The 18,374-nt window shown below is 52.1% G+C and overlaps 1 protein-coding gene and 1 long non-coding RNA gene across 3 annotated transcripts in view; one reads left to right on the forward strand and one right to left on the reverse strand.

The window, feature by feature from the left end:
• SNX29 (sorting nexin 29) overlaps positions 1-18,374 on the reverse strand; it is a 478,886-nt gene that overhangs the window by 269,243 nt on the left and 191,269 nt on the right. The gene's annotated exons all lie outside the window — the stretch shown is intronic.
• On the forward strand, positions 5,593-17,699 carry LOC127491484 (uncharacterized). Its single transcript, XR_007920193.2, has 3 exons — positions 5,593-5,775; positions 15,945-16,165; positions 17,109-17,699. It is a non-coding gene; the product is annotated as an uncharacterized lncRNA (long non-coding RNA).

Consider the following 18,374-nt stretch of genomic DNA (forward strand, 5'->3'; position numbering starts at 1 on the left):
CAAGGAAATGTTTTAGGCGACTACTTTGCTTCTGGTTTAAATCAATCTTTTAATAGTGCATTAAAGACTCCATCTAAAAACCATACCTAACACAACAAGACCACCCTCTTTAATATAAACTCAACTTCCAGCAAACTGGTGAGAAGCTATGGAGAATGGATCGAATTACAGCATGGACACCTTTGGGAGCTGTCACTTCGCCCCCGCTGATTGTGAACCATTGAACTCACTTGTCCTTGTAGGATATGGACACCTTCAGGACAGGGGGATCCCCAAAGTCTCTCTTCATTGAAACTCAACCCTGGCCAGCACACTGACTGTTCCAGGAGGCGACGGGCTGCTGACCCCCAGCAAAGACCACGCCCTCTGGGTTTTTATATTTTTATTCTGAAATAATTATAGAGTTACAAAGATGATAGACACCAAGAGGTCCTGTATCCCCTTGAGTGGGTTTCCACCATGGTTAATCTTGCGTAACTAGAGGGCGTATCACAATAGGAAAGTGACACAGGCACAACGTACACATCTACTGAGTTCAACCCCATTACCACCGCTGTGCTCCCAACAATCCTCGGCGTCTCTTTTTTTATTATTATTATTTTTGACAGGCAGAGTGCACAGTGAGAGAGAGAGACAGAGAGAAAGGTCTTCCTTTTCTGCCGTTGGTTTACCCTCCAATGGCCGCTACAGCCGGCGCACTGCGGCCAGCGCATCGCGCTGATCCGAAGCCAGGTGCTTCTCCTGGTCTCCCATGGGGTGCAGGGCCCAAGCACTTGGGCCATCCTCCACTGCACTCCCTGGCCACAGCAGAGAGCTGGCCTGGAAGAGGGGCAACTGGGACAGAATCCGGCGCCCTGACCGGGACTAGAACCCGGTGTGCCAGCGCCGCAAGGCGGAGGATTAGCCTAGTGAGCCACGGCGCCGGCCCCTCAGCGTCTCTTAAGATGCAAATAGACTTCTCCCCCACAGCAGTCAACAGCCCAGGCCAGAGGATAACACCTGGTGTGAGGGACAAGGGAATGAGGGACGTGGCAAGGACTGTGGAAAGGGGGTATTCTTGACCCAACCCATGCCCAAGTTCTGCTTTGTTTTGTTTTTCATCTATAATCTTATCAGCCCAAGAAAATAATTCTCAGACTTTGGGCAAACAATTTGCATACTGTTAACAGAAATTTAATTTATCAACAGAGAAACTGCACAAAATTTGTCACTCTTATTACTACAGAGATTTATTTTATAATTACCCAATAAAAAAGACTTTATACTTGACACCTCCTAATCAGATGCGCACTAACTACACAAGACCAGGATAATGAGTGGGCGGTCTCCCAACCCCTGCAGGGAACTTCAACCCTGGCCCAAATCAATCAGTAGCTCAGGGAAATACCCTTGTATCCAAAATACTTGAGATTGGAAGTGCTTCGGATTTTGAATTCTTTTCAGATTTTGGAAATTTTTTGCATAGATATATAATGTGATATTGTGAATATGGAGCCCAAGCCTAACCAAGAAATTCAATCACATTTCACATACATTTTACACACACAACCTGAAGGCAATTTTATACAATGCTCCCATCTTCAGTGCACCGGATGGAGACTTGTCACACGATAGGTATGGGATTTTCCACTTGTGGTATCATTTGATGCTCAAAAACTTTGATTTTAGAGCATTTTGAACTCAGTGAGCCATAAACAAGACTCATTTTAGGACATTTCAACAAAACAATCCCAGTCAAGCCTGGTCCACTCCATCTTCTACTACAAAGAAGTCTCCATTATGCGGCACAGCAGGGCAAGTTCAATGCTCTGAGAACTGACGGGTTCAATGGAAACCCCGCAGTTATCTTCCTGGGATCCTGACTGCACTTCAGAATCAAAGACCAGCTTCTGTTCAATTCTAGGTTCAACTGTTTCATTACCCTTTAATTTTCTGAAAATTAACTGCCTACAGCCAAAGTGTAAGACGCCTTAAAAGCCAAACAGAACGAGGCAAGAAATGAATACAAACACACAACTGGATTTATTTGCCAGCCATCACTGCATCGGGCTGACCACAGCATGGGCCAGGGCCCTCCTTCCTAGCAGACAGGCCTACAGCATTTGCTACCAAAAGCTATCAACCCACCCTCATTCATTCCACAGGTCTGTACTGAGCGCCAGGAACGATCCAGGTGCTGAGAATGCAGCTAGACAGGAAAAGGGCAAAATGCCCTGGCCTCACGGAGCCTCACTTATGCCCCAATTTTTAAATATCCTTTTTCTATTTGAATACATATGGAGTACAATGCTTGGGGGGAAAAAAAAACGAGAGTCTATTCCACCCTTCATGCCAACAGATCAGATCATGGCACCCCAACACCTCTCAAGAACTGTTTCTATTTGTTTATTATTTATCCTCAGCTAGCTGACTGGCCAGTGCTAGCTGCTACTTTTAACTAATTATGGATAATTCAAGACACACAGCAAATATGACTGAACAGCAGAAGGAACCTCCATATACTCACCACCAGCTCTGCAAGTCTCAGCCGGTCTTATTCTCTCCCAGTCTCCCTCTACTAACACCACTCGCCCCAGTCTTATCCTATTTGGAAGTACATTCCAGACCTAAAATATGACCCACAAAAAGCTCAGGATTGAGCTCCAAATGGTACAGGCAGACTCGGCCGTACCGTAATGGAGTTGACGTTTACTAGCAGGGGTAACCAACCTGTCAATGACCAAGTCGTTTAATTTTGGTTACCAATGGGTTGAAGCAAGGCTAAGGGATACAAAGCGAGGACACAAATGTTGCACACACGGGAGCCTGGAAAGGCCTTTCTGGAAGGTGACAAATGAGGCCAGACCTGGAGGAGGTGAGGAAGGGCATCAACCCAAAAATGGGCATGGTCTTCTCCATGCTGCACACCACCTGGGGTCTTGTTAAAACACAGACTGTGGTTTAGAACATGTGGGACGAGGCCTGAGACTCAGCATTTCTCACAAGGTCCATGGCAACACCTTTATTACCAGTGTCCAGGCTCCGGGCACAGGAAAGAACTGGGCAGAAAGGCCCACGGCCAGCCTGAGCCTGGGACTCGGGGAAGCCAGAGAGGCTGGAGCAGGGCAGGCATCAGGAGGCCCCCAGAGGCATGGCAAGCATAACAAATGTTACATCCGCGAGGAGGGGGGCTAATGGCAGGTGCTAAGCTGAGTACTGTAGACTCACCATGTGGGAAAAGCAAAAGAGCTAGGGGTGCAAACAGAAGCCGGCAGACCAGAAAGAGGCCACGGTGGTCATCCAGGCAAGAAATGACGGTGGCCAGGATGGGGAGGACTGGAGCGGTAACCTTGGAGACAGAACAACATATTCAGATACTCGTCTGGAGCGTTCCATAGTGCCGTGCCAACTCTCAGCCCGAGCGTGCCAGCTGGCCACCCTGTGGCTTTCTTTAAAGGCATCAGGCAAGAAAGCAAATCGAGTAGGTGGCAAGCACCTCTCAAACAGCTTCCAGTGACTGCAATAATTAATGTTTGTGAGATAAAGCAATTATGTCTGCCCCTGTGTCAGAATAAACAACCAGCAACCCCAGACAGCACCACTCACCGCATAATTACTCAAAACAAACTAACGAAGCTGCTAAGTGCACTTGGTAATTCGCAGGCATGAAAACATCCCAGAAGACACCTAGAGGAAGTCAGCTCTCCCAGGCCACGTGGAAGAATGTAGGAGGGTGCCTCAAACCTACCGTCCAGGGCGCAGACACCAACCACACCCAGCCGCTAGCAGAACACGGCCAAGGGGCCAGGCTACCCCACACTGGGAGAATGGGCCCAAAGCAGGCACAAGTCACATAGTTTGGTGAGGTCTACAGCCACTCCTTAAGTCGCCAAGGTCAAGCCCACTGCAAAATAAAACACTGTCAAAGCTAAAAATTCACTTTTCCCCAACTGCACACGTTACATTTTCTGAGCCCAACCCCAATGCCGTCACCTTTGTCTGAGGTATTTTAACTTCCCGGCCTCTACGTGGAGCGCCTCTGTGTTCACACCCTGGGTGAGTTTCACCCTGACAATCACACTAGTAGCTGCCATTTCCCCAGCACGGTCTCAGGGAGGACGGGCAGGGAGATGGGTCAGCAGTGCACTGTAGGTGGCCACAGACTCAGCCGCCCATTTGCCTGGTGGGTGACAAGTCAGCAAGGGGCAGAGCTGCGATTCAAACTCAGCCAATGTGCCTGGAGTCAGACCCTGACCGTTCCTCTCCGCTGCCTCTACAAGGAGGTGCACCATCCCAGGAAGGCTGGGAATAATCCCAGATAGCCAGGCAGCCTCCCTGGGAGTGGTGGCGTCAGAGTGAGAGGACAGGAGAGTCTCTCCCCAGGGCCACCTTAGGGAGTCTGCTCCGGGCTTCCACACAGCCTGCTGTCGTTCACCCCAGTCACAGTGCTCTGCAGACTGGGCCCCCCATGTGCACGCACACACACACGCTCACACACTCGCACACACTCCCTTCCAGGGACAGCTCTCGAAGCTCCTGGAGCAGCCTGGAGGACCGTCACACGAGCCCCAGCTCACTCTGGGGCCTGGCCTCCCCCAGCTCCTCCCTGTCACCCACACCAGCCGGGCTTGCTAAGGCTGACCTGGTATTCTGTCTGCAACTCCCTACCTGCCCCAGTGCCCCTGGTCAACAGCTACAGATGTTGCCGAAGTTTCCTGAAAGGCCACCATCTCTGCAGGCAGGGCGGGCTCCCCTTCCATCCCAGAGGTGTGTGACAGCTCCTTCTTCTGCCTCCACTGCAGCCAGAGGAGCTTCTCTCAACAAATCCGGCACGAGGATACCCCTGGCCTGTGCACACTTGCCCATCCAGTCTGCGAGATCCTGCAGCAGCGGGTCATGTCGTATTGACCTCATGTCAGCCCTCTTGGCCATCCAGTGTCACCACGGTCCCCCTGTGCCAGAATGAGGAATCCAAGGCTCAAGAGTTCCCAGGAGTACACTGGGATCTGGGACACCACCCCCCCACCACCACCACAGATGTGTGAACTGAATCTCAGCAAAGGGAAATCTCTCCCAACCCACGCAACAGAAGGACGCTCTGCAGAACACACTGGCCTGTGATCTTCAGACACGTCAAGGTCAGGGCAGCCAAGGAAAAGAGAGAGAAACTTCCAGCCGAAGAAACGTGATGACGACACGCGACACACCACTCCTGGTGCAGCCATTGCGAGGAAGGTGGTACTGGGACAGGCTGAACACAGGTGAGACTCAGAGGGCATAAAGCATCCACGTGACTTCTCACTGTGACCGTCCCGCTGCAGTTACAAGGGACAATGCTGTGCTCGTGGGACACAAACACCAACCGATTTAGGGGCAAAAACTAAAAAGTGATAGACAGATTTCCAGGCCCCTCTAAGTGCTCACACGCTGCGGGGTGGGGCCAGGAACCTGCATTTTCACCAGCCTCCCAGACACTGCAGGCCACGTGTCTTGGGCCACCCTGCACCCTCCTGCTGCAGCTCAGCCTCACAAGCACCCACTGTGACAGCCCACTGTGACACTGCCTAGGAAGTCTCGGGGACTTGTCCTTTCTCTCACAGGGCAGGGCCCAGGGGATGGCACTCCAGGAAGGCCGTACTTCTCCTTGGCTGTTCTGCCTGAGCTGTGTGGCTCCCGTCCCTGCCAGCTGGGCCAGGCGGGGCGGAGCACTGAAAGTGGTATTTGATTTCCAGTGCTCTCTCCCCTCCTCCCATTGTTCCTCCATTCTTCTGTGACCCTCATCTCATCAGCCGGCGGGTAAGTACACTCAAAGTGGCTCGCTCAGCCCTGCACTTCCCAAACAGAGCCAGGCAAGCAGCCCAACAACTCCAAGCAGCTCAGGAAGGTGGTTAATTGCAGATGCCACACACCCAAAACATCCCGAGCACAACACGAAAATCACAGCTCCAAACCTGTCAGTTCACTCACTCAAACTGCATGCGTTACTTCCCAGGGCCCTCATGTCACAGGTGGGGCTCCCTCCTGGCCTCATGCCTTGAAAAAGTGCCTGCTTTGAGTCTAGCCAGTCCTGATGTGAATGCTGACTCAGCCTCTGAGTGGCCTCAGAAAGTCACTTAGCCTCTCTGAGCCTCGCTGTACCACCTGTTAGATCAGAGGACAAAACCGCAGAGAGAACAACCAGTGTACGTGTGTGTAAGTACATACGTTCGAGGTGTCTGGTACACACTAGGCACCACATAAATGTGAGCTGCTATGCGTCATCATCATCACCCATAAGCCGCCTGACACTCCAAGGCCTCTCTCCTGCGGAGCGAGCACTGGGTACTGGAGTGTGCGCCTGGAGTGCTCCTATCACCACTGCAAGGATTTCCCGTCAGGCACCAAGCCACACCAGGTCCTCTTCCCCCTGCTAAGTTCCAGCACTGCTGAATCGCGCCCCACCGCGAGTGAGGCTGGGATCGCCACCCTCTTCCAGAGCAACTGCCAGTCTGGGGTTGTCTGTGCAGTGCCAGGGTCTCTCAACACTGACTCGCCGGCTTTGCGGAACTCTCACGTTCCAAACCAAACACATCCGTGGCCCCTGCCTGCCTGCAGCCACGGCGTACTGCATCTGCTCACACTCTGACCTGCCAGGAGCTCTGCCCTCGGTGAGACCGGAAGTCTGCCTGCTCACTACTGTCCCTGTATTAGGCCAACAGCAAATGGATTAAAAACCCCCCGAGATCCCGTCAGAAACATGGAACCTGAACCAAGTCGCAAGCCAACAGCTGACAAACCCATACTGAAGGATGCTCCACCCAGCAATGGTCAGAAGAGAAATATAGAAAAGCCCAGGATCACAAAAAGACAGAAATGCAGGGGCTGCATCCAGTCACAGGTGGTCAGGGTCAGGATGCCCGGACGCAGTCCTGCCTCGGGCCAGATCCTGGATTCACTAAATAGCTCTTAATTGGCACCAAAAAAATTAAAAAATCTGCTGGATAAATATAAATATAACACATTAAAAGTAGTAAATAGTAGTTGTGTGTGGTGCTGCGGTGTAGCAGTTAAAGCCACCACATGCACTGCCAGTATCCCATATGGGCGCCAGTTCAAGTTCGGTGGCTTCACTTCTGATCCAGCTCTCTGCTATGGCCTGGGAAGGCACTGGAAGATGGTCCAAGTCCTTGGGTCCTTGCACCCACATGGGGGACCTGGAAGAAGCTCCTGGATCCCGGCTTCGGATCAGCACAGCTCCGGCCATTGCAGCCACCTGAGGAGTGAACCAGCAGATAGAGGACATATTCATTCTCTCTCTCTCTCTCTCTCTCTCTCTCTCTCTCTCTGTAACTCTGCCTTTCAAATAAATAAATAACATTTAAAAAGAAAACAGTAGTTGGGATAATAAGGCCCCACTACCATAGAGTGGAGCAGTTCCCTCCCTGTTCTGTGAGTGGCGGCAGAACGCGGAGACACGATCATTGCGGTCATCTTGCAACTGGCATACAAGGCCTAGAAGAGGTTCCTCCCAACAAGGACAGGCGAGGTGCTGGGGGGCTCTCGTGCGGGGGCTGCTGGTACTGACACCTGCCTGGAGACTGGGACACCCCGTGACAACTTGTGAGCAGTCACAACCTTCTCACCACTGACAGGAAACGCGAACTGTGAAGGAAGCAAAGATAAGAAGACAACAACAAAATCAGCAGCAGAGGCCACGCAGCAGAGAGAGCAAAGGAGAAGGGTGACGGACAGAGAGCGCTGTCACCGCACATCAGGGGACAACTGGCCCGTGGACACTCTCTGACCCTCAGAGTGTGCGCACATGTGTCGGGCCATCTGTGAGGTGGTTTTCTGAATAGGACCACGTAACTCAACACTAGGAAATGGCCATGAGAGATCATGGTTCCTCTTGAAAAGGCCAAGTGTCTGAGCATTTGAGGTCCCTGGCACCCTCATGGCCCCCAGGGCTGGCGCTGAGTGCTGGCTGCCCCTTTAGACAGGCAAGTGCCTCCCACTTCCTCAAAGGCTCCCAGATGCCCCATTTCTCACAGATGCCTGCTGTGTTCACGTCCCTTACTCCCCACCAGCCCCGTAGTGTGAGACCCACACTGCACATGAACTCTTGAGTCGGACAAACTCCACAGACACCTGGAGACCAGGAGTACATGGCCAGGGCAAAATTAGGTCAGAAGAATACTAAGACCAGGTTCATACACACAGCCTTCGGCCAATCACGGCATCAGCACCACCAGCCTGCTCTCATACACACACCACCCTCCATGCAGAGTGCCAGAGGGTGCAGCCAAATAAACCACATTCCTGAGAAAGCCCAAGCAACCCTGCCCAAACCCGTCCCACGCACCCCACCCCCACAGCTAATGCCTGCAAGAGTTGACAAAGCCGCAAGATGATGAGACTCCTTCAAGCTGTCTGCCACTGCGACTGATGCACATTCCATGAAAACATTTTTCTGCTGTGTTCCGTTCCACCCCACACCTCGGGGACAAATGACTGAAACATGACACCAAACAGTTCTGAGAGCATGGCTCCCAGCAGAAAGAGGAGCAGGATGACACGCCCGGAAGGGTCTTCAGTTGGTTTCCACTGGTCAGTGCCCAAACACGAAGGGACCCCTGTGCATTCCAGAAAGACAGGCAGGCATGGTGAGCTGTAAGACCAGGAGGGAACTGGATGCCATCTGTTAAAAAGCTGAACTGAAACTCTTTGGTATAGGGTAAGAGAAGGAAGCTCTAGCATTTGCAAGTTGTCACTGCTTTTAGTATAATGGCTGCTCCTCAGCCTTGGCCTCATCACAAGCGAGAACTGAGCCTGCCCAGTGCCCACACCCCCAACATCCCACACAGCGCACAGAACGGGATCCAGGTTCAAGGACAGCTTAGCAATGCCCCAACCAAAGGTAACGCATAAACTGGGTTTGAGTCCTGAACTGGGGAAACTGCCATAAAAGATTCTTTAGGAACATTTAAGGAATTAGTGAATATGAACTGCATATAAGATACAATGGAATTACTGTCAGTTTTCTTGGACGGGATAATAACATTGTGGTAATATAGAAAAATGCCCTTGTTCTTGCAAGATAATTACAAAAGGATTTAGGGGGGAAATCATGATGTCTGAAATAATTTTCACACACTTAAGAAAAAAAATATATACACATATGTATCTGCATATACCATCTATAAATGTGCTTACTCACAGATTAGAAAAAAATGGAAATAAATAAAATACACAAAATATGAAGCTGGTTGAAGGGCACATGTGCCCAAGTTATTTTATGAGTCTTGTCACTTTTCAGTAGGCTTGAGATTTTTTTAAATAAGAGAGACTCCATTTCAAATAAGAAATGGTTGGTGAATAAGTCAGTCCACAGGTGAGGTTCAAAGTGCCAGCTGTCTGTCCCCCTGGGAGAACAGACAAGGCAGCCCAGTCCAGAGGTCCTGCTCCCCCTGGTCCATACTGGAGGCGGAGGGGATCGCCCAGCTGCTGGAGACCTCCACGGAGCCCTGGCTGGGGAGTTCTGCTCAGAGTTAGGAGCCATCAGAATAATCACTTTTGTGAAGCAAATGAGCTCTGATCCCCGTCATCAACGGGCCCATTAGCAGCTGCAGGATGGCCTTCAATTTCTCCACACTGGCAGCTTCCTTCCCTTGTGCTTTGGCCTGTGGGATTATTATGGAGGGGGATTTATTAGCGTTATTCAAAATGCCTATTTAGAAAGGGATTCTGGGAAGACAGCAGTGACAGCAGCGTAATTTTTTTAATCTGTCTAAATCCCCACATTAAAAAAAAGAGAGAGCACCTGGATAGAAAAGCCACAGTCCCGCAGGCGGCACTTACATACCCGAGTCAGGTGACGAAGCACCCCCCAAACGCCACACAGGCCGAGGGCACGGCAACAGCAAAGGCCTGCCGGGCACCTGTGCAGCAGAAGGCAGAGGGAAGCGACAGGGCAGCGAGGACAAGCCCTGGGAGAAGGGGCCCTGAGGACAAGCCCTGGGAGAAGGGGCCCCGAGGCACACGCCGTGCCAAGCTGAGAGCTGCAGTAACACTGGGCGGCTACCGCGCTGTCCCAGAGGGCACACCCACACTGGCATCCACGACTTCATGAAACAGGCCCTCCCCCCAGGATCTCCTCCTGGGCCAGGGTCCTACGGCGAAGGAAGGGAGTTGCTGACATGGAATCACATTTGAGCGGCAGAGCGACACTAGGGATAAAGGAAAGAGAATGCCCAAACGGAAATGAGGGAGGAGGACACAGCCGGGGTTGTCAGGATACCTGCACACCACATGACAACAGAAGAGGGGTCCTGTTCTCTCAACCACTCTGCCTCCGCAAGTCTCCTTTCCTCTCTTCACATAAAGAAGAGTAACAGAGAAGGCCCCAGATAAAACCACACTCATGGGCTAGCATTGCGGTAGAGCGGGATAAGTCACTCCCTGCGACACTGGCATCCTGTACCAGAATGCTGGTTCAAGTCCCAGCCACTCTGCTTCCAATCCAGCTTCCTGCCAATGCACCTGGGAAAGCAGTGGAAGATGGCCCAAGTCCTTGGCCCCTGCACCCACATGGGAGACCTAGAAGAAGCTCCTGGTTCTGGATCAGCTCAGCTCTGGCTGTTTTGGTCATTTGAGGAGTGAACCAGTGGATCGAAGACCTCTCTTTCTCTCCCTGCCTCTGCCCCTCTGTAACTCTATCTTTCAAATAAATAAATAAATCTTAAAAAAAAAAAAAAAGAAGAAGAAGAAAATGAAGACCAATCTAGAACGTGGGAAAAATAAGCCGTTTGGCAAAAACTATAAGGAAATGAAGACAGCGACTTAAAAAAAATATTTGCAAGAAAGTAATAAATACTGAAGATATGCAAGTAAGATCCAACAAACAGAAAACAGAAGCCCCCAAAGAGGAAAACGGGAAGAACAGATACTAAAACCTGTACTCAAAACCACTTGGTTGGGGCCAGCGCTGTGGCTCACTTGGTTAATCCTCGGCCTGCAGCACCAGCATCCCATATGGTTACCGGGTTCTAGTGCCGGTTGCTCCTCTTCCAGTCCAGCTCTCTGCTGTGGCCCGGGAGTGCAGTGGAGGATGGCCCAGGTGCTTTGGCCCTGCACCTGCATGGGGGAGCGGGAGGAAGCACCTGGCTCCTGGCTTCAGATCAGCACAGCGCGCCGGCCGTAGCAGCCATTTGGGGAGTGAACCAACAGGGGAGGACCTCTCTCTCTGTCTCTCTCTCACTAACTGTATCTGTCAAATAAAAAAATAACATAAAAAAACCACTTGGTTAAAATAAAGAGACTAGCAATTATAGGATGGCAGAGAAAGCCATGTACCCAAGAGAGAGAACTGGATGAGTAACAGCAACACAGAGGCCAGGAAAACCTCAGGTGTTTAGAGAAGAGAGGAATTCCTCCGGGCAAGTACCGTCCAAGGGGAGGAAAATCAGATCACCGACAACCTTGACAGCAGCGCTTCAAGAAACGTAGTAACAAATGAGTATTTAAGACACTCAAGCAAATGAGATCTAAGGATATTAGATCCACAAAACTGATTCTCAAGTACAAAGAACACAACCTCTTAACAACATGAAAGCACTGTGGGATTACTGTTCCCATAAGCCCTGGCTGCAGAACCTGTCACAAGTAAGCCAGAGAACCACAGTGACTCCCAGAGCACGTCGAAACACAGCCTGGGGGGGGGGGGGGGGGGGGGGGCGCTCTAAACACACACCTGGAGAACTGAGACCAGAGCGGGGTCGAGGCGCCAAGTCGAGTAGGTATAGGAGTGCAGCCTTGGAATGAGCATTTTCCGAGAATGCAAGAGAGATGGACAGCTTCCATCTGCACAATGGGTTAAGCCGCCACTTTCGAAGCTAGCACCCCTTATAGGACGGCCGGTTCAAGACCCAGTTCTTCCACTTCCAATCCAGGTGGAGTTTCTGGTTCCTGGCTTTGACTCGGCCCATTGCAGCCATTTGAAGAGTGAACCAGCAGATGGAAGCTGTCTGTCTCTGCCCTCTCTCCTCCCCCTCTCTAACTACCATTCAAATAACCAAATAAATAAATCTTTAGTTTAAAAAAAAAAAAAAGATCAGAGGAAAACAGAAAAGGCGTAAGCAAAGATTTTTTTTTTTCTGCTCTCAGCTGTTGTACTGGAATAGCAGAGTTGTTATTGTTATTCTGAGACTTTGCATACATCTCTACACAGGTGCGCGCGCACACACACACACACACACCCCTGCATCTGTGTTTAAGACACACCACCTCATGATTTCATACTGGAATTTCCTATTCAAATTCAGCCTTAGAGGGCTGTAGAGGTAACCCCTTCCACTCCACGAGCAGATCTTCTTCTCCTCACACAAAGCACCTCAAGGACACAAGAATCAGGATGCAGCATAAGAACTCATTTGCTTTAGACTCTGACAGCTACACAGCAGTCTCAGGACAGCGGGACCAGGATTACTCCCCGCGTGGGAACTTAAGAGAAGTTCACGTGTCCGGTTAGCCAAACGCGGTCCACCCAAGTGATACGTGCAAAGGCAAAGCCACCACTGCCATGAGAGTGAACCTCACAGGCTGTCAGAGAGCTGGATGCCACTGCAGGGTCTACACCGGCAGGCAGCTCCGGGGGCAGCAGAACCGTTGCATGATAAACGAGGTCAGGTAGGGGGAAGGAGAGCCCTGTGCCATGTGTGAGAGGTCTGCTTCCCTCATCTCTGGTGTCCCAAACAAACACCAACGCTAGTCCACAGGCTCCCCAACCGCCGGGGCCGCGTGTTCCCATGACCGCAGGCTGTCTTTTCAGCAGGGTGGGCCCTTCGTGTCCTGGGGTGACCTCTGAGATGACAGTGGCCAGGATGGCGGGCGCCATCCTGAGTGATTCCCCGTGTTTTTCATTCTCTCAGGCTCACAGCAGCTGTGAGCTCCGGCCTGGCATTCCCTCCCCACGTCCAGTGAATATTTTCCAAATGAAAACTAAACAGACATAGGAGAACTGATCAGCAGTTCCAAAATGATGCTGAACGGTGAAGTCCAGGACAGAGAGACCCCGAGTTCCCAAGAGGAAGCTCTGTTCAGTAGCTAGAGAAAAGCCAGCCAGGGGAGAAAAGGCCCGAACAGTACCAATCCGGGTCCCAAAGGACCATGGGCTCCAGGCAGGCAGAGAATGTCACATCCAGGGGATGTGACAGCAGCCCCAGCAGGCACTCGGTAAGCACAAGATGAATGTATGAACGCTACACAGCACACGTCGGCTAAATGGAGCCCCACAATCCCATCGCCGCCATCACATACAGAATGCTTCCCATCAGCCCAGCTCTTCCACCCCTAATTTACAGCTGTACAAACCAAGGCTGGGAGCAGGGAAGCAACCAGTCAATGGCCACAGCCAGAGGCAAAACTGAGCCGCGCAGTCTCAGCCCAGACCAGCCAATCTCCTCCCACCTACACTGCATTCACTATGAAGCCCCGTGAGATGCACGCCTCGGGACTGGCAAACTCGAGTCGCTGAGCCTCTGACAGCGAGGCTCCCACGCGCTCGACCCCTTCCGTGAGTGTCGCTGAACACCACGACCCGTGACACCCCATTTCCAGGGACACACACTCCCCCGTTCCACAGAAGTGGGAGCAGGGCCACGGGAAGGTGAAAGCCAGCCCAGCAACTCTGACTGGTAAGCGGTAGAGCCCAGACTGGAACCTGCAGCGGTGAACACTGTGCACAGGGGCAGCACCAACAGTGGGTGGGTCTGCCCGGGCCGCAGTTGCCCAGCCTGACAGGGGCCAACACCTGCTCTAAGTCTACCATAGAGGAAGTGGGGAAAAGCAACCTGCTAACAGACCACTTACGATTCAGATAAACCTTGAATACTGCCCCTCAAAATAGAATAATCCCCAAATAATTATTCCCAGACCAAGCTCCCTCAGAAGTTCTATGAGCAGTAAACAAAATTATAATTGCTTTTTTTTTTTTTTTTTTTTTGCTGCACCTCTCAGGAGAGGACACTAAGCTATTTACAAATTCTTTTAACTTAGCCAACAGGAGAATTAGACTTTTTAGAATATTAACACCACTTTGGGCTTATAAAACTATTTCCCTCTCCCCCCAAATCCAAAGAGGAAAACCACAAAACACAAAATCTCCTTAAACAGGCCATTTATTCTTAGAAACCGGAATAACAATTTAGCAACTTCCAAAATGTCATACGGAAGAGATTCGATTTTCATGTCCATTTTGCAACCCCCGAATCTTTTTGTTATTCATTATTTACAACAATGTGAAGACGGAGAAAAAGCCCTATTCCTGCCGTTTTTAAAATGAGCTTTGAAAACGCTTTGTTGCAGATTCCGACACTGCCTTTAAAGGCGGCAAATGCCAGATGAGGTGGCTGGTCTGTCATAGCTAACTCCCCTCTCAGCCCAGCTTGGATGGGTGGGGGAGCTGACACCGTTGCAGAGTCGGCCAAGGCCCAGCAACAAATTTCCCCACGTCCCATCCACCCGAGCAAACAACGGCGGCAACAACGAGATTCTGTACCCCTCCCTGTGGGCACAAGTCAAGGCTGATGATGTCATGTGACTTACCCTGTGGGGAAGGGCATCTTCCTTCTCACCCTGACTTTCCCATGGTCAGAGTGGCCAAAGGGTAACAGTGGCCACTTGCCCTCGCGATGGACTTCACTCCACCCTCCCGCCCATCCCACAACCCCAGCAACTCGGGAGCACAGAGGTGACAGCCCTTCGTCACCAAGGGTGTGCCAGCAGAAGCTGCCCATGCACTCTCTGGAGGTGCAGGCGCACCTGCTAACAAGAGCCTGCCACACCCCACAAGGGCTGTGGTTGTTCAGATGGGCTGGGGCTGAACCATTCACACGCAGGCGAGGGACAGCACCACCCTCCCAAGAGTCACGGGGATCAATTTGCACGCATTGTAAGACAGGAAGTGTCTCAGGAGACCTCCCGAGCCAGGGACTGAAGCCCTGCTCTCTTCCCCTGGCTTCCACTGGCTCCTGGCTGGCAGATAATGTGAGCCTGGTTTCTATGCAGAGGAAGCCGCAGCATCAAATGGGAAAGGGTAGAATGTGGAGCCAGAGGGCAGTGCGCCTGGTCGCTTACCACCTATGTCAGGGGCCACCAACGACAGCCCAGTGACCCATCCCAGCTGCCATCCGACCTTACAAATAAAGTCTGACAGAAGCCCAGGTGCAGTATCAGTCTATGAGTCACCTGCACCTGCTTTCACACTCCGATGGCAGAGCTGAGTAGCTGTGACAGCTATGACATGTGGCCCACAGAGCAGAAGACATTTACCACCTAGCCCTTTGGCAAAGCACACGCAGCCCCCTGCCCTGGAGGCTGCCTCCTGAGTGCTACTTTGTATCTTTCCGACTCAGTGTCCACATTTCTTCAGCTGAGAACTGCGGGACCACCTGGCCTTCCCATCCCCCAGGGTCACACAAATCCACTTCACTGAAACACAACAGCTCAGCCGACCCCCATCTCTCCTGTACACCTCCTAGCACCTTCGCTCCATGCATCTGCTTCGTCCACTGCCATCCAACAGCTGCCTGCAAGGCAGAAACTCCTCACCTTGGGGGTCGTTCCCTAGGCCATTTCTGCCCACCTCACCCATCCGTAAGGCCCAGTATAGGGACCCCAAAGAGCCATTTCCAGCATCCACTAACGTCTTCCCTTCCAACAACCAAAGAGTGTTTAAGATCAAATTCATTCAGTGCGGTGGTGTCCCGACGACAATGGCCGTGTCTGCCAGGCAGGGTTCTAAGTACCTTGCTTGCAGTTACAGAATTGAATCCTTTTGACAGCCGGGAGGAAGGTGACAGTATGAGGCTGTGTTATGGACGGGAACACCGTGACTCAGAGGAGGATGGTGCCCAGGTGCCACTTCAGGTACACGGTGGAGCTGATCCAACCCAAGCTCCTAATCTGCTCATTGGCCTCTTCTCTTGCAGGCCCAGGAGAGCTGTCCAGCAGCAGAGGGGAAGGGCAGAGGCCCGCACAGCACCAGGACACCCCGCATTCCACCGAGCCTCGCCCCTGTCATCCCCCCTTCAATGGCCTTTAAGAACCAAGCCCAGCCCACTTCCCAGCTGGGAAGCAAAGCCAGACGACAGGAGAGCAACCATGGGGACCAGTCTGTAACTGTTTCTTAAGCAACACTTCATGTTGTTAGGTAAAAACAAAGAAAGTGACACTTAGAGAATAAAGACTCGACTTCTGGTGTGGGTTAGGAAAATGCCTGCATGACACTAAGAAGCGGCAGCTGGAATATGTGCTAGGGACATCACAGTCTACCAAGTGAGAATCTCATTGGGTCCTCGGGGGGCCTTGAGACAGCCAGGTATTCGCTGGAAATGGAGGCTCAGAGAGGTCAAGTGATCTGCCTGAGGGTGCACAGCCAGTGAGGAGCAGAGGAACAGAGCCAGATCCAAATGCACCACGCCATGAGTCGTGGACACAGGGGACATCAGAGGCCAGTGTTAGGAGTGGCAGCAGCAATCCTTCCAGAAATGGGAGAGCGCTCCAGGACCGTCTCAGGCCTGGCCTCATGGCACGCCATGCTTTTGGTCAAGAGAAATTCCTCCACTCTCCAGTTCTAAGTCCTGAAATCCAGGATACCTGTGGCCTTGCAACTTGCCAAGGTTCCTGGCAGGAAGGGACTCTGCTAGTTTTGTGAATTCCCACCCTTCTTCCTGGAAACTGCCTGGAAGAGGTGGCCTGCCAATCACATCATCCCATCTCCCTCCATGACCTCTTTGGAGCCAACAGAGGCCTTTAGGGAGGAAGGCAGGGCTCATTTCCCTGAGATCCTGACCTGCAGGAAGCCCAGGAGCCCAGGGGAGACGAGGCCTCCTGCAGGCCCTGTCTGCCACCGCTGCAAGACACTGGACTGAAAGCTGGAGTGGGGGACAGATTCCAAGGCTCATGATATGGCTGCCATTCTGATCCAGAGAATCCTGAACCATCTGAAGCCTACGCCAGTCACCAGTTATCTGACCCAATCTGTTTCTTGGTTTTTTGTTTCATTACTGTGTTTTCCATGAATTGATCTGAATTTAGAATTATATTTATAAATTTGCAACCCAAAGAATCTTTGGCCCAATGCTCTCCCCTAGGTCTGTCAGTCCCACCCCAAGAGGAAGCCTCAGCTGATGGGGAAAGACCACGGCCCTGAATGAGACCCTCCACATCTGCAGAGGTCAGAGGCAGCCAGAGCATGCAGCCCGGCTCCAAATCAGACATCTCCCACCTGAAAACCCCACGCTCTGCTCAGACACCAAAGGCAGACGTTCACAGGATGGAGACCACCGTGCTGAATGGAGCCTTTCCAGGAAGGCTCAGGATCTAACAGCAGCCCCTCAGCCTTGGTTCTGTCTGGTACCCTTAGCCATGCCCATGACGGGGCGGTAGGCAGCCCTAAGAACCCCACTAGTGGCATGGGCAATACAATTGTGGTGGAATCCTGAACTTGTCAAAGGACCTTGGCCAACCTGGGAGGCCAGGGCTGTCCCATGAGGTCCATGAGGAGTCCCGGGGCACAGACACCCAGGCCCCAGTGAAAGATCCTTCCCAGCTCTCCTTCCAGCTGCTGGAATGATCCAAGACATACAAATCATGCCACTTTCCCAAGGCGTGACAAGCACCAGCTATGATTGTTCTCATGGGCTCGAGGGCCATCAACAAGCCTATTACTGTCTACCCACCAACCAATGCCTCCTGGACATCTCAGGCACTGCAAACAGGATGCCCCACTACCATCACCATGCACACAGCCTCCTCTCCCACAAACCCCACTCCCCTGGGAAGGTGCCCACCACTAGTCCCTTAAACCTGAACCCTGCCCATCACTTGGCTTCCGACCCAAGTCCCACGGAGCCAACCTCCCAAGCACCTCACAAAGAGCACCCTTCTCCACCCACCACTACCACCAAAGACAATCACCCAGGTGCTGGACCACAGGCACCCCCACCTCTCCTCCCCGCCTCCAACTCACACCTTCCTCCCACTCAGGCAGAGGGCACCTTACCCAAGCACAAAGGCCAACCTTACGCAGTCACACTGAACCAGCTTCTAGAACACGTCACAATCTCTCTGGCCTCTGAGCACTCCTCCATGATCCCCTCTGCCTTCTATGAAGTCTTCCTTCTTCCCTGACACACTCACGGGTGAGCACACGTCCACTCACACAGATTCCCTGCACACGAATGCACATGCACACAGGTATGCACCCATTCCCTCCCCCACCCCCCACCCCTCACTCCCCCATACAACTACTGCTACTCATCCTCTAAGGCACCAAGCTCCTCCCAGCCTGTGGCCGCGGCCACATTGGCTCGAGTGCTCCATGCTGCCGAATCTGCTGCACAGACTACAAGCAGTAC

The sequence above is a fragment of the Oryctolagus cuniculus genome, chromosome 19 (assembly GCF_964237555.1).
Source record: "Oryctolagus cuniculus chromosome 19, mOryCun1.1, whole genome shotgun sequence".
Lineage (NCBI taxonomy): Eukaryota > Metazoa > Chordata > Mammalia > Lagomorpha > Leporidae > Oryctolagus > Oryctolagus cuniculus.